The sequence below is a fragment of the Esox lucius genome, chromosome 6 (assembly GCF_011004845.1).
Source record: "Esox lucius isolate fEsoLuc1 chromosome 6, fEsoLuc1.pri, whole genome shotgun sequence".
NCBI classification, from domain to species: Eukaryota; Metazoa; Chordata; class Actinopteri; order Esociformes; family Esocidae; genus Esox; species Esox lucius.
The window spans coordinates 21,660,389-21,673,089 of NC_047574.1; the positions used below are offsets into that span (position 1 = coordinate 21,660,389).

General features: G+C 42.0%; 1 long non-coding RNA gene across 2 annotated transcripts in view; it reads right to left on the minus strand.

Annotated features, from left to right (window-relative positions):
* LOC114839439 overlaps positions 1 to 12,701 on the minus strand; it is a 157,681-nt gene that overhangs the window by 139,261 nt on the left and 5,719 nt on the right. Inside the window, exons 2-3 of one of the 2 annotated variants that reach the window (XR_003781894.1) lie at positions 10,883 to 10,970; positions 8,041 to 8,138 (exon numbers count right to left, since the gene is read on the minus strand). This is a non-coding gene — a long non-coding RNA (uncharacterized LOC114839439). The remainder of the gene's footprint in view (positions 1 to 8,040; positions 8,139 to 10,882; positions 10,971 to 12,701) is intronic. The other variant, XR_003781895.1, reaches the window with a different exon arrangement.

The window sequence follows — 12,701 nt, forward strand, 5'->3', positions numbered from 1 at the left end:
TCCCCAATAAAGTACAACCTGAAAAAAACTAAAAACTGAAATGCTAATTTTAGGACCCAAGAAACAAAGAGTTTTGTTGGTAGATCTCACTGTGAACCTCGAAGGCTGTATGGTCGTATCCCAAAAAACTGTAAGAAACCTCTGCTTTACCCTCGACCCTGATCGCTCTTTTGATTTACATATAAAATATGTAAACAGCAGCTTTTTTCCATCTTCAAAACATTGCAAAAATCTGAAACTTTTTATCAAAACATTTGGTAGAAAAACAAATCCATGCTTTTGTCACTTCATAATTAGATTACTGCAATGCTCTTCTCTCCGGTTACCCTAATGAATCAATCCAGAAAACCACATTGTATGATTTTTAAGTAATTAATTTGCATTGTATTGCATGACATAAGTATTTGATAGACCAGAAAAGCAGCACCTAATATTTGGTACAGAAACCTTTGTTTGCAATTACAGAGATCATACGTTTCCTGTAGATCTTCACCAGATTTGCACACACTGCAGCAGGGATTTTGGCCCACTCCTCCATACGGACTTTCAGCTCCCTCCAAAGATTTTCTATTGGGTTCAGGTATGGAGACTGGCTAGGCAACTCCAAGACCTTAAGATGCTTCTTACGGAGCCACTCCTTAGTTGCCCAGGCTGTGTGTTTAGGGTCAGCCACGACCCATATTCAATGCTCTTCAATGCTCACCTCAATATGGTGCAGTCGTCCTGTCCCCTTTGCAGATGATGTTTCCACCTCCATGCTTCATGGTTGGGATGGTGTTCTTGGGGTTGAACTCCTGTATACTTCCTCCAAACACGGCAAGTGGAGTTTAGACCAAAAAGCTCTACTTTTGTCTCATCAGACCACATGACCTTCTCCCATTACTCCTCTGGATCATCCAGATGGTCATTGGCAAACTTGAGACGGGCCTGGACACGCGCTGGCTTGAGCAGGGGGACCTTGCGTGCACTGCAGGATTTTAATCCATGACGGCGTAGTGTGTTACTAATGGTTTTCTTTGAGACTGTGGTCCCAGCTCTCTTCAGGTCATTGACCAGGTCCTGCCATGTAGTTCTGGGCTGATCCCTCACCTTCCTCATGATCATTGATGCCCCACAACGTGAGATCTAGCATGGAGCCCCAGACTGAGGGAGATTGACCGTCATCTTGAACTCCTTCCATTTTCTAATAATTGCGCCAACAGTTGTTGCCTTCTCACCAAGCTGCTTGCCTATTGTCCTGTAGCCCATCCCAGCCTTGCGCAGGTCTACAATATTATCCCTGATGTCCTTACACAGCTCTCTGGTCTTGGCCATTGTGGAGAGGTTGGAGTCTGTTTGATTGAATGTGTGGACAGGTGTATTTTATACAGGTAATGAGTTCAAACAGGTGCAGTTAATACAGGCAATGAGTGGAATTCTTACTGGTTGGTAGGTGATCAAATACTTATGTCATGCAATAAAATGCTAATTAATTATAAAAAAATATACAATGTGATTTTCTGGATTTTTGTTTTAGTTGAAGTTGAAGCGTACCTATGATAAAAATTACAGACCTCTACATGCTTTGTAAGTAGGAAAACCTGCAAAATCGGCAGTGTATCAAATACTTGTTCTCCCCACTGTAACCTAAGATTACAAGATGCAGGCCTTCTAATTAAACCTAGAATTTCTAAACAGCTGGAGGCAGGTCTTTCTTCCAGAGAGCACCACTACTGTGGAATTATTTGCCGATTAAGGTTAGAGACGCAGACTCAGTGCAAACCAGTAAGGGCTGGTTTGGCAGACACAGATTAGGCCAGAACTATAAAAAACAAGCTTAACAGAAATGCTGGGATACAATCTGCCCCTGCTGCCTTTGCCAGGTGGGCTCTCAACTCCACTGGGATGTCCTCTCTCCAATGCCATTCAGGGGTGTAGTCACAGGCTTACTGTTGTTCTACATTGCTGCCCTCGTGCAATGGGAGTGCAACTCAGTGGTTGATATTAGGCCCTCTTTCAGGGTGGTTGCGGTTGGTAAAGTGGGTGGAATGACTTCCTAGGGCCTTCGTTCCTTTGTAAATGTAAGGAATCGACTCTCAAAATGTTCCTTGTGTCCTGCTCCGTTTAAACATAGGAAGACATGAGCCCTTGGATCACACCTCAGGACAACCAGGCCCGAATGACTCGTAGCTGTCATTCCTGATGATTACGGCCCCCCGACTTTATATACAGCCCAGCACTCACTAATTATTGCAGATTGTACTCTTAAAATGTTCACCCGGAAGAGGACTGGCCACCTCTCAGAGCCTAGTTCCTCTCTAGGTTTCTTCCTAAGATTTGCCCCTTTTAGGGAGTTTTTCCTAGCCACTGTGCATCACTGTGCTTGCTCTTTGTGGTTTTCTAAAAGTGCTTTGTGAAAACTGCTGATGTAAAAAGGGCTTTATAAAATACATTTGATTGATTGACCCTTACCTCACGCAGGAAGCAACACCGGTCACCTTTAGTCTAGCCTACTTCTCACCTGTCCTGGAATTCCAACGGTAGAAGCAGCTCTCCCTTAAAGAAGGCAGCGGAGTCCCTTAAAAACCTTCTGGGATCCTACCACATGTATGGGATGGCTGATTCATGCCTGGATAACAAAAAAAACTCTAAACTTAATCTAGAGCAAAAACAGAAGAAACTTCTCTTTCAAAAAGACTAACCACCTAGACCTACAAACCACTCCTCTTCTCTGGCAGGCAAGGGACAAGAATAGAAGTGCAAACAGTAGGTGTAATTTAGAATAATCTATAGAGAAATGATAGAAAGATTTATGGTGGCGGGGTTCCTGTTGATGTGCAGAGACATTCTGGCCAAACAAGGCAATGACTAAATGCTAATTACATTACAGGCTATGTGAGCACAGGTGAATTTACTACATTGGAAACCTACTGCATAGTAGTTGGATGCTGTCTCAGACTTCCTAATGCCAATGGGAAATAGCTTGAAGTTTCTGTTGTTTGGTGATTACAGTATTGCTAGGTTTACCATACCATGCCACTCCATAAAAGTTGAACACAAACATTCAGAAAATCCTCAATAAAATATTTTAATCCACCAGATATTTTAGAACTCTGACAGTTAGATTTAAGGCCTCCTTCAGGGAGAGGAAACATATTTCCAAATTGTTGGGCAACAAATTCAAACCAGTGAACATGTGGTTACTGGCTCAATGCTCTAACCATTATTTTGTCTATTATTTAGTTCACTTATGTTGTTTTTCTGCCCACTCAGTCCAGCATGTCATTCACTCATTACTTAGTAATGTTAAACAACATCAACTTTAGATTAAAGAAGCAGACATTTGTAAATTTTTTTATGTAAAATGTCACTATTGAGCCAAATAGCATCCCAAAAATGTTTATCCTATGTCACACAGTTGCTAATTTGTGACCCATATCATCAAAACCATTCGCTTGAAAACCCAGAATCTCATGGGACATTTAGGTATATAAGTAATTCTACTTACAGATTATACATAAAAAACATATTACATATCTAGCCCAAAATGGGAGGATAAAAAAATGTATTGTTTAACAGTTAATTAAAATGTATTTAGTTGATTAATAAAATCAACATCGCCAATCAAAACCATAGAATCTTGTGCTTGCTCCAGAACTGTACATATTTTATGAAGTAATAGAGAAATACATAAGTCTGTCACTAGATGTTTATGGACACATTTCAATGTAAGTCAGTCCCAAACCACACAGAACGTTGTCCTCTTCTCCTGTTTTGTGTAGTTAGGTCATGGTGGGCCAGTGCTTTATGGTTTGTGTATTTTGAGATCAGAGGAAAATGGCTTCCCTGAATAAATCATCAGCACATTTGCGAGCCATCATCATCACCAGCACACACAGGGAGATGAGAGCCACATCGCCCCAGATATATTACCCAGAATGCTTTTCAACTAGGCAACTAATTAGCAGAAGAAAGGTCAAGTAAAAGCAGAGTGTGATTAGAGAGAAAAAGAGAAAGAGTGGAAAAAAAGAAATTCTCACATATATTTAGTCGCTTTTGGACTGATGCCAAAAATGCTTTTTTTTCCCCCTTTCACCACTAGAGTTGCTAGTAGCCTGGAAACGGTGGCTTTAATATTTAATGAAATGCTTATGTTGCAGCACCTGGACACATCCGCCCAGCTGCCCAACCAGAGTCCTCCCAGGAGGGTCATTACCGTAGCCATTTGCAGAGAGGGCAGAGCCCTGGCCTGGGTAGCGTGCATGATGCCAGGCCTCTGGAAGCTACGCTCACAAAAAAACAGCAGGGGAGGGGGCGGGGAAAGAACTGCTGCTGAGACCAGTGTAAAATAGGTGTGTGTGTGTGTGAGTGTGTGTGAGAGTGTGAGAGAGAGAGAGAGAGAGAGTGCGTAAGTGAGTGAAAGACAGTGAGTCAGAAGTGAGAAAAAGATTGAGAGGGTGTAGGACATGAGGGTGCAGCACAGGGCCAGTGTATTCCCAGAAAGCTCAGTTGCTAGTAAAGCCCGAGGCTTCTCTCCTGGCATCTAAACACCACAGTGGACCTGCAGGGGGACATTTAGTTTGCTTTCCTGCCAACACAAGAAAACATGTGTGATGTTGCCTCGGCTGTAACCTAACACACAGTAAAACGCGCACACACACACACACACACACACACACACACACATATAACCCAGCTGTTTCGGGGTTGAAACGCGAGAGTACAAATCCTTAGAGGTCATGGAGACGCTTGCACTCATGAGCCCTGCCTTGGTAGACACACACACACGCACCCACAGACAGACAGACAGGCAGACAGACAGGCAGACAGACAGGCAGACAGGCAGACAGACAGACAGACAGGCAGACAGACAGGCAGACAGACAGGTCCCAGGATAAGTGAACCCTCAGTCTAATGGAGCTTAATTACTCCCACCACATCCACCACCACATCCATCACGGCTCCAGTAGGAGCCCACAGTATTTTATCACCACTTTTAGGGGTTATTAGTACAAATACACTGTCACACTGCATTACCAGAGGAGCGCTTTAGGTGCCATCCCTCTCGAACATTCATTAAAATCTCTATCAATATCTATCAGTGGCCGCTTTCCCTTCGCCCTCTCCACCACTCCCATTAGAGAAGGCAGAGCAACTCTTTCCCCTTGCCCGGCCGGCTGCCGACGCACCGCACACCTCTGAAAGTTTTCACTCCATTTATGGCCCCTCTCTTCCGCCCATCGCCTGGCGATTGATGGAGACGGAGGCTGGCAAGGACACTGGCTGCAGAGGCTTTAAGAGACCACGTCCTAAGGAACATGAAGCAGATGACGACTTTTAGGGGAAGCAGAGCACATTATTCACTCAGCACCATTACCAACTGGACAAAGGTGAGAGGATTAAGAAAGACTCTGCTTTTCGCAAAAGTTTCCAGAGAAAGGGACAGTTTGAAGTTCTGGAGACTGAACTAAGTGGGACATCCATCACATATCGTTGTACACCGACTCACAGGCATTACAGTATCAGAAGTGACATTCTGACAGAGTCTAATGGATCGTTATGGTTAAGGCTTTCGGACAATGTTGGCAGTGTAGCTACTTCCCATATCTAAATGGTTGAATGTATAGCAGTTGTGCCCTAATAGCTTTCAATGGATAGACAGAGAGGTTGAAAAAGCCTGACACCCCTGAAGTGGCAGCTGTTGAGAATGGGGGGGGGGGCAGGTTGATGCCTCTGAATGTTATTTCCAGGTAAATGCACACAGCTTGGGGCCCTAAGTGGCACAACTAGTGTCCTTACATTTCTGTTTACATATAGGACCAAACACACAGCTGGTGCTGTTGGCATTCGGATGTTCTCCTACCCTCCACATACAAGTCAAACTATACACAGTCAGCGCAAGCTTTCCGTTGGTGCCCATTCCCCGATCGAGACCACCATCAGATCGAGTTCCTTCATGTTTGAGAAGATAAAACTGCAGGACTCCCCCTCTGACCAGGTGCCTGTTTATTCTACTTTAATTATTTTCTTCTTTTTTTTCTTCCAGCCGTGAAATAAAAATCTATAAGCGTAATCCCCCGAGCTCTCGTTATTCTGTTGAACATATTTTATAGTGAAATAAAAAGGCGGCGTAATGAACGCTGGAATTTGACCCCTGCTGCTACGGCGATGCAGAGGTCAAGGAAATTAATTTTACTGACTGTTGAGTAGGAATGATGGAGAAAAGGAGACCAAGAAAAAGATAGACGGAGAGATTGCAAACAATAAAAATCATGTAACGCAATGAACCTCTTTTTACAAGTTTCACTAGGCGATGCATACCAACATTTCAAATATTCATTACCACGCTAGATCTTTCTTTGCCCGTATAGTAGAAATAGAATCCGCTGTGCATATATTATTATAAGTAAATATGATTGTATTTCATCAATCAACATGCTGGACCTAATATAGAACAGAGTTTATTTAAGGAGTAGACCTACTTATCTGCTACAAAGATGTACATATACATCTTTGTAGCAGATGTCAACCGAAATAGGTTATTTTGATGTTTTTTTTTACATTAAAAATAAATATGGATTAAAAAGATCATGCCAAGAAGACGAAAAAGTAGGTTTCACTTCACACCAGTCAGATAGGTCAAAAGACAAACCAATCAATGGCTTTTCTGGATGATAATAAACAATATGCTTTCTGAGGGCCCAACAGCAACATGTGTATAGCACATGAATACAATACCAACTTATGTCTTCAACTACAAAGGACTTCAAACATATGCTTGAAGACACTTCTAGAGCGGGCGCATCGGGGGAGAAAAGGAAATCTATTTCTGTGTTTTTGGGCGATTTTAAATACCCTGCTCTGATCTGCGGCACACTGCTGAACTCAGCTGAACAACGGGCCAATGTGGGGTTATGGGTAATAAAACGAGCAACTAAAACACAACCGTGACTAAAACACAGACAAAGCAAAATAGTGCTATAATGGGAATACGTTCACCAAGCAATGATATAGGAGAGCTTTTGATTCAAAATAACTGTCTGCTTTAAAATGAGATACGATGCTGATGATAAAAAAATAAAAAAAAACCTTTGTGATCAATTAAACCAACCAGCCAAAACAATCAAATAATATACAGGATAAATGGTGCCATCCTACAAATCTAAGGCTTACTGCCTGGGCGCGGTGCCAGTGTACAAACCGCTACACTTGTTATGCAAAATAGTTTAAATAAGTCTATATACTTTTGGTAACGAAAACAACACCCTAGAAGCTAACGACACATTTTGTGCTGCGCGAGGGTGCTAGTGTGTGTGTTTACATGTCCTCTCAGGTAGTGTCAAGCAGCTGGGCCGCATCGCAGCTGAGCATTCGGCGTGTGAAAAAGACGCGCAAGGAGAGGAAGAGGAGGAGGAGGATGAGGAGGAGTGGCGAGGAAGAAGAGAGAGAACCTCTGGCCGCCTGCCACTCAATCTAGGCACCTTCCTAAGCAGGGCAGAAAATCAAACACGCAGGGAAAGAATTAAATAAAAGAGAGAAAGAAAAATGATTTCTTATAAATAGCAGGGCTAGCCAGAAGGCAGGGGAAATGAGAGCAGCGAGCGCTGGAGAGGAGCTTGAGCTTGACACGGGGCTTAAAATTGAGAGGGGGCGGAAAGAGGGACCTACTGCGCGAAAATGTCTCCAACCAAAGCACGGATTAGTGTTCCAGCCTTCTCGACTGCCAAGATCCGACAGAACAACTAATCACCTTCCACGGCTTTTTTTTTCTCGTCTCCTGCTTCCCTTCTTTCTCCCCTGCTCTTTAAAGTATCATTTCTCCCTCACCGTCATTATGCTTAAAATTAAGCAGAGAATGTTCTGCCAGGGCCGATTAGACACATCAGACTATCTGGGCACTGTGAGGTACTGCCACTGTAGCTACTGCTGGGTGTTAGTCACCGTCTGTCTGTCTGTCCTTTTCTCTGTCTCTCTGTCTGTCTGTCTGTTGTGTTAGAAGGCAAAGGGGACTGCAACTCCAAAGGGATCTACATAGAGGTGTAGCAGATAAATGATCTCTACCTCCATCCCTTTCCTTGTTTCCAATCCATCCTTCTCGCGATCAATCCCTTCCTCATCAGCTACTTCCCCTAAAAAGATGGCGGAGGCGACAAGAAACCCTGCAAAAACCACAGAAACAAGACTTAGTGATCACACAAAGATCAGTCGGCAGATCAGAAGGACAGAAGCGATTAAGCTGAGTTCTCCCCCTGGTTGGTGTGGAACGTTTCAGAGCACAGCGAGTAAAAGAACCACTTCATAAACAGATGCCAAGCATACGATCTCATCAGGGGAGTGTGAATACATTTCAGTTATAAATACTCCTGTATGCATAGGTGCAAGCAAATGTAATTAGACACTGCAACAGAAAACCGACTTGTGTTACTCTCTCTGCATATTTTGTTCACAAATAATGTGTACTACAAAGGCAGATTGTGCCTGCATATTCATTTACAAAATAACAGTTTGCTGATATGGCTGAGGCATGTGATAATCAATTAGCGAAATGTTAGACAAAAACCAAGCTGCTTTTTTGGGCGTTCTGTCTTTGAGAAGACGCTAAATGTTGACTTCAGCAAAACTCTTTCGGCCCTGAATATGCATTCCACATTAGCCCAGATAATAAGAAATACAAAGAGAAAACAGGAGTTAGATTGGTAATGAGTTAGTTTCGAGGGTTGTTCGGCAGTAAAAAAGATTTGTTTTACAGAATAAAAAAATGGGTTTCTAAATGCTCCTTCTATTGTTTGTGCTGTTTCTAAACAGACAATCGTAAACAAGTTGTTGCCTCAAACGTGTAACAGAATTCAAAAGGCTTTATTGACAATCAAAAACATTTAAGTAAAAAAATTTGGAGACACTGATGACCAATACAGTACACTAGATTTGTAGACTTTGACATTCTGTGTTAGGTAAATTTTTTGCATGCCATCTCTTTTTGATACAGAATGCTAAATTGTTTTCAATACATATCACTAGAGCCAAAGAAAGTGATGCATACATTTTTTTCCACCTATGTGTTCTTACAAGGCAGGAACTGACAGACAAATGAAATGATCACTTGCATACATTACAGAAATATGCAAGTAATTTACCGTTAAATTCCATAACAAGAAAGTCTAATTGTACAGCATGTTCAATGTAATTGAAATGTTCTACATGTACAACACTGTTACACATTTCCACTACATTATCCATTTGCTCTGTGGTAATACAGTAGGTATCTATTGAACTGTAATTAATAGCATTAGCTAGAGTACTAACATTATTAATAATACTATTGATTACATACATTATGAATTACTGATTTCCATAAATCAACAATAGAATTGTTATTATTATTATCATCATCATCATTATTTACATTAAAATAATATTAAAAATATCGTACAGTGTTGCCTGATGCTTGAGTCCAGATAACCTAGTGGTTTGCAAAATACCAATCCACTGAACATTCTCTCAGTGCCAGGGCACCTTGCCCTCTGCTGGCCATATATTGAACTAACACTGACCCTGGCACTGTGTTTCCAATAGGCAGCCGCTGGCAGGGAACAAAGGCAGAGCACCGTGCCAAAGAGGGCTATCACTCCACCCAGGGGGAGGGGCGGTGGAGGGGACAGGCCCTGGGGGTTAGGGGCTTCATGGCGCAGTGTGTACCGAAGGTCTCTCTCATCTGAATGGAATATGGAAACTATGTCCCCGGGACGACTGAGGGGGCATGATGGACATCCATAAAATAGTTCTCACCTTTATGTTCTGCCATTCAATAACACGATACACAACGGTATCAAAGGTAACTGCTCTGACCTGATTGCGCTGTGGTTTGTATACCGAGATGTTTGGAGATATCTGACATTTCTCAGAGCTCCCGTTAACAACAATAGTGCAGATAATGACATCAAAATAATGAAATCTAAATATGAATACCACTAAACTGAAAACCACAAACTCGGAATTGTAAGTAAAGCAATTTAAGGGGGTTAGTTTCACATCCAGACGTCCTTGGCAAAGTCCCAGCCAGGCAGCCGAGACGGTTTCAGGAGGAAGAGAGTGGCACATTTAATTTCCCTTTTGTTTTGATTCGGCTTCCACGCCAAGGCAAGGTCTTTCATAATGACACCTTGACTGTGAAGAACTTCATCCCAAGCCTCGCTATCTCCGCCATGTGACAAGGCGCTGCTTTGTTGCCAGGAGAGTGGAAGGCGCTTTGAACTGCAGACTGACAGCGCGGGGGAAGCAGTTCCAAGCGTAAATGTAAATTATTGTTACTTACACGTTTAACCCGACACCTACAATCCCATTCAGGACCCTGAACAGGAATTCTGACATCATGTTGCCCTCTTTTGGTCGGCATGTGCAACTGCAACTTCTCAATGCAACATGCCCCTTACCTCAACATTCAGAATGCCGCTATGAGATGCCCATACCAATAAATGATTTAATTAAAGAAAGCAAGTGATGACAGATCAAGCTGAACATTTCAACCCAAGTAGATTGAAATTCAAATAAAAGAGAAATATTCCACGCTCACTGATTAATAAAACACAAATTATTCAATTTTGGTACACCTGAAATAAGACAATTAACACAATAGGAAGCTTTATGTTCCACCAGTCACAACTAATGAAAGTATTACCTTTCTGTTCTACTATTCATACATGTATTCATCTCTTCAACTTAAGGAGAGACAGGGTGTTAATAAACTAACAACCAACAACAGTTTCCCAGCAGCAGTGACATTAGATTACAATACAGTCAAAAGCCCCCATCTCTTCACTTATTCCTTCTCTCGCTCAGACTTTCTGTATCTCTAATTTCTTAACCCCACCCACTTCACTCCCTTCACATCACTATCCCAACTCACCTCCCTCTCTCCTCCCAGCAGATCCATGCGTCCAGGATTCACCTCGACTCCTTCAGTCCCAGTCTAGAATCCATCTCCTCTCCACCTTCTGCAAAGAGAAAACATGAAGGCGGACTGTAAGTCTCTTTGTATTCTTTCCCACCGTAGCCACAGTCTGTTTACCTCCCTGGTTCTATCCTCGCCTTCCCCAGTGAGAAGTGGGTCGTTTATTTATTGAGTAGTCTCCCCAACTGCAGATCTAAATAAAGGTGCTCTTCAAATTACATTACATGTCAGATAGACTGGTGCAATGGAAGGTTTGTATGTGTGATTTGAGCACGGCACAATAGTCAGAGATGGGGAAAAAAAGTGTGCGTTTGATGACGGGTTTCCCTTTTGAGTATTACAGTGTTGTTCAATTCCATAAATCCGTGAGGAAGACACCTTCAATTATTACGACGGAACTCATACAGCAGCTGACTTCTGCCTCAGAAATTAGACAATGTTTAAAAGGACTTGGACATTTTCTTTTTTGGGTGGGGCATTTTAACATGCTAACACTGAATCAAAATGAGCTGCAGAGATTGCCAATAGGCAAACCTCCAAGTAATTTAGCCCAGATGCATCACAAGCTGAATCGATAAGCCTCTCGCAGTATATAATTATTGGAATAAGTATTATAATTACTTAGGTTATACATTTTGTCTTAATATGAGGGTAATATTATATGTAATCCAATTCTTATTGAAGAGACATAAAATAAGATTGCAAATACATCTCTTATGAAAATCTATTCCAGGTGGATATTCCAATATCGCCCAAGTAACGTCCTGTGTTTTTTCTTTCATTCTTAACAACCAATCATTTACTGCATTCATCTGGAAAAAATATATAAATATATCAACATATTTCACAGTGCCCCTGTCTGACGAAAAACAATATGGATTTGTATTTCCTTGCAAACAATTTTAATAAAAAGCTATTGATCAGCAATCGAGCGGCTAGCCTGTGGACCCGGAGCACAGACCCCAGTGAGTCTAGATCATTATGTCCTCAACTGCTGGGTTCATTCACACAAATTTGGTCAATAATCTTCTGGCACGCTTCGGGCTCCGTTACTGCCATGTCTCCACACTGTTCCCAGTTCTGATGGAGGGCCCCTGTTCAACAAAAACGACATACATCTAAACTTTATAAGTCTAATAGCAAAACCTCAGCATACCACAGAGAGCAAACTCAATCAATCCACAAAACAGACACACAAAATAACTGAACTCACATTCCTATTCAGAAAGAATAGCCTCTTATTTAATATAGACTCTGCAAGCTTTTGGATCGTGTGCACACACCTGCACACACACCACTTGCCGGAGTGCGCACATACACACACAGACACACAAAAGACACACACACGCACACACAAAGCACACAGACACACACAAACGTTTGAGTAGGTATCAAAGCCTTGGCGCACCAAGACAGTTTTAATTATCAGGTACCGTCCTTATGCTATGATTTCAATTTTAGCAAAATGTGGTAATGATATTCAAAATGCCTGCTGGCAACTCCAGCTCTTTCTCTCCCGTCTTTTCTCTTCTTTCCATGAAAATGAATACTTCAGTACAGTTTATAGGCTTATTTATCCTCCAGTCACTTTGTAAAATCTTTATTCTAGTGAACATATCTTTTAAATGCGAGACTCGCTGGAGAAATGGCAATAAAGGTTTGGAGGGGGATCAATGCAGAATGTATTAGTCTGCACTACAGAAACAGACTTTAATAATAAAAGAATTGATCCATTGAAGTGAACCTTACTCTGTTCCAGAATAGGACAGGTTGG